Source organism: Dendrobium catenatum, unplaced genomic scaffold (genome assembly GCF_001605985.2).
Source record: "Dendrobium catenatum unplaced genomic scaffold, ASM160598v2 fragScaff_scaffold_990, whole genome shotgun sequence".
NCBI lineage: Eukaryota > Viridiplantae > Streptophyta > Magnoliopsida > Asparagales > Orchidaceae > Dendrobium > Dendrobium catenatum.
Genome location: NW_021319452.1, coordinates 31,942 through 36,554, shown reverse-complemented (window position 1 = coordinate 36,554; position 4,613 = coordinate 31,942).

Here is a 4,613-nt window from a genome sequence, read left to right as displayed (position 1 = left end):
AGCAGGAGTAAACTTGAGAATGGACTTAAAGAAGATGGTGTGATGATGATTGCATCAACTGCTTTGTATTTAGCTTTGGCTTCTTCCTCTACTTATATTCATTCAGAAAATTGGAATGCTAAACAGCTTCTTTAGCTGCCTTTTGCTTCTTGGTATCCTCCTCCACCCAAGTGGATAAAAGTTAATATTGATGCTTCCCTTTTAAAATCCAATAGAGATGTTATTGGTGGGGTCTTTAAAGATCATAAAGAGAGGTTCTTAAAGGTTTTTGGTGTTATGGGTGTACATTTGGATATATATCAAATGGAACTTATGGCCATTCTATTGTTGGAAAGGTTTATTCAAAATTGGATGCTAGAAGCTAAAGGATTAATTATTGAAGCTGACAACTTTAATGTAATAAAATAAATTCAGAGATCTGTTGAAGATATTAAAGCTTCATCAAAGAAATTGTTGGATAGTCAATTCTTATTTCTAAGGGAATTTGAGCAAGTTAGTTTTAATTTTATATATAGAAGTTGTAATAAGTTAGCAGACCTTTTGTGCTAACTACGCTTTATTTAGTAGTTTTATTTGGAACGACTTTTCTAGTAATGATATTCCTCCTTTTTTTGTAACTTTGTTAAAGGAGGAATGTGTTGGATTGGATAAAATCCATTAGGTTGTAAGTTCTTTTCTTTTACTTCTAATGTTATTGGCATTTTCTAAAAAAAAAAAAACTAGTTTATGTCCAGATTTTTGCTTGTCTATCACAAGGTCTGTAATTTTGATGTGGTGCTGACTTTCTACAAATGTTTTAATAAACATATTTTTCAACTCTGTGAAACCATTCATTGAAATATTTGGTAGATCTACATAACAATCAAATGTCACTCCTGGCAGACTACTGACAAATTAGCTGAATAATAATGCATCACTTCATCTAATATTATTAAAACTAGATCAGAAGTAAACTATATGCTGCCTTAGGTTCCTAGTACCTTCAAAGATCTTGAAAAATGGAGGTACAAATCCCTTTGGGTGTGGAAATGCATCAAATTCCTCTAGGTATGATCTACCCTTCGAAGTGTATGATGTGCTCTGGGACTCTACTAATTCCTCTCTGATTTTTTTTTCTCCATCATGTACTTTATTTCTTTTATTTATGAAGTCTTAATTTTTTTTTATCTTGTTGGTGCTCTTCTATAGTTTCAATCACATTTTTTTTCCTATCACCTGAAGAGACTTGGGTTGAGAAGATTCAACCTATGCTTATGGTGGTCAAGGACCTTGGTATTAGAAAGATGGTATAGTAGCCATCATTTCTTTTATTTTCTTTTCCATATGTTTAATATGCTTTTCTTTTTGTTTTAACTATTATAATAGAGGTTGAGTTAAGTCTTTCGTAATGAATTCCTCAACTACAACATCATGTGTCCCAATATCATCAACTTAATCAGCATTGGGTGATATCTTTCTTGTACCATAATAATATCATCTACTACATCATCCAACATATCATCTTTATTAGAATCAAAATCTATAGCTTCTTCATTATCCAGATACTTGATACTGTCTTTTAGTTCACCTAACGTCTCTTCCTTATACTTTCTAGAAATATAGTGGGGGTGAATAAGATTATATCTTTCATAATCCATTGGATCTGGAGTGTTAGTCTCAAACCTCTTCTCCTCATTAGATTTATCTTTCATAGTCTCCATAGGTGAAGCTACTATAAGAGAAGCAGCTTTTTCCTTGGGTCTCCAAACCTTCTTCTCATCAGATGTTGGAGAGGGTTGGTTTGATGATTCCAACTATTCTACATCATTATTAGAAGATGGAGAAGGACTCATAGAGTGGTGCCTATCTACTCAGTGAGAAGAGTGGGTATGATAATAACATTGAATTTTTTTAAGCCCTTGTGGTGGTATGGGGGAATGAGACAACTGATGACTAGATTTTTAGAAATATGCTCAGTATCTTTGAATTTTATTGATGCATTAGTTAAAATAATGTTGTCTGTCTTCATATGAGATCTCCTTAATTCTATGAGTATCCATTAGTGAGTGCAGAGATTACAGCTGGCTTAAATGTTCTCTTGTTATCCTTTACCCCTTGCTGACTCACTATTTGAGCACCAACATTCTCATGTCTTAGAGTTTCAGCCTCAATCTTCTCATTAATAATTCTTTTCATTTTTCTTAAAAACCCTTCTTTAGTTTGTGAAAATTTATCGGCACATTCTTGGACTACTGCTCTCACTATGTCTTGAATGTGTATTTCTTTACTTTTAACAATCTCAGTGGTAGATTTTCCAACAACTTTAGGAGCTGAATGGGTAATCATCCTTACATAATCCTCACCGTTAGTAGCTGAGTGGAGATGGAACCTCATAAGTAGGAGGGGTAGACTCATTTTCTTCTAATTTTTTCAACTTTTCCATTCTTTGTTTTACACGGTGATTCACATCTCTTCTTTGGGTCTTAGTCATAATTGTTAATGAAGGAAGAACCCATTTCAAACTAACAAGGAGTTCTAAAGGGAGCAAAATTGTTAACGATAACAACTGACTTGATTTTCTTATCTTAACTTGATGGTATCTGTTGTTCAATTCTAGTAAACACTAAGGGTTGAGGGGCTACAAGGGCATCTTGAGACCAACATCCCAAAGTGAATTCTAGAAAAGGCTTCTAGTTAGCAACATCAGTAGGTGGGACAATAGTGAACTCCTTTCAATTAACAGGCATTTACAAGTTATCAAATCCCTTCAAAATTTGATTATGCTACCATAAAAAAAAAAGAATTAAAGGACATCCATTTTTTTCAGAAAGTGGTTTCCTTTAATTTAAAAGAAATTTTGAATTAGACTTTGAATAAATTGTTAATTGCAAAATGTAATTAATCCAACTAAATAATTCAAATCTTATCATGTTTCATACACACCAAATTATATGGTAATATAACTACAATATATAATATTGGAATAAGAATGAATTTTATTTAGTGTTTAATTTTAACTTTAAGAATTTATACCCTATGCTAAGACAAACATCAAGCTATAATAAAAAATGTAAGTATAACATTTTAATTAGCACATAAGGATTTTTTTTGTTCTAATTTTGTTTTTCAAAAAGGGTTCGTAAAAGGAACCTCCCATCAATATTTGATGGGGTCCAAAAGAAAATGGCAAAACAATTTTTAAGATACCAGTCAAATTATCCAAGAATGAAATGAATAAGAGAAACTACAAAAGAATGGTAGTTACCACCTATGTCAAGCACAAATATATTACCAATGTAAGGGTATGAATTACAGCTTATGATGGAGAAAGGATTGCTCCCCAATGGAGTAACCAGAAAAAATATGTTGGGGAAAAGTAAATGCAATGCAAATTTAAACTTCTACTATTTTGTAATTGAATACCACACTGAGAATAAAGTACTCTCTCGGGAGATTGACACCATATTCTACAATGGATTCAATATCGAAATAAGGTTTTATAAAATAACATTTCTATGATTAAACACAATTCAAAGAATAACATATCTCTTAAAAGGTGAATTTGAAATTCTACATAATGTGTTTAAAAATAGAAATTATGTTTTGAAAATATTTCCATTCTTTTGATTATATGCAATAAGGAGAATATTACATCATCATAAAAGTCACATTTGATATTCTTCAAGACACGTAAAAATAAGAATAAGTTTTATAAAATTCATCATTTTAAAGATTAAATATAGCAAGGAGGATATTATAACATTAGGGAAGACTATAATAAGATTCTACAATTATATTCAAAGTTAGAAATGATTTTGGAAAAGAAATATGCAATCCAAGATATTTCTCCCTTATTTTATAAAAATAAAACTAGATTTATTTTAATCTGGTGTTCTAAAATCTGTATAAGGGCAAGTCTTATAGTTAATTATATCTTAGGAAGGGTGCTCTTAAGAAAACTCTCGATTAAAGTAGAAATTTAATACCTTTTAATTACAAAGTAAAATACAAGGAAAGAAGAGGAATTTTTTGAGACAGCTCAACATTGAATAGTTCCTAGTGAGTCAAAGGACAAAATGTAGCAGGTGCCAGATTCTGAGAAGCTTAGAGGCAACTGTAGTCTATCATAAGTTGGGCTTTACATTTTAGGAGAGAATTTTTATGTTTGAGTAAACATTTTATTAAAAATTTGGGATTATATTCCCAGAGGGTAAGGACTTAAGATTTGAAATCTACCAGAGAACCTAAATCTTAATTATATACTACAAAGTAATGATCTAAACTTGACTTATCCCTAACCTAGATTGGGGAGCCAACTAACTACCTAAGCACTTTAAAATATTGTGACCTGTCTCTTTATAAAAGATGGGTAGGGACATTATTTATATTTTGAAAAAATTGGGCCAATATCTAAAAAATCCTAATTAGCCCCTTTACACATGTAGGGTAATTGATGCTTGAAAATTGCAATTAATATTTAAGACTCATAAAAATTTTATGCATTCGATTAAATTAGCATGTATTATATTAGATATTAATTACACAACATCTCCTTGACAGAGTTGCAACTTAATAGGCCAAGTACTCTACTATAATTAATAAGTAGGGAGATGCCTAATAAGGAAGAGAAAGTA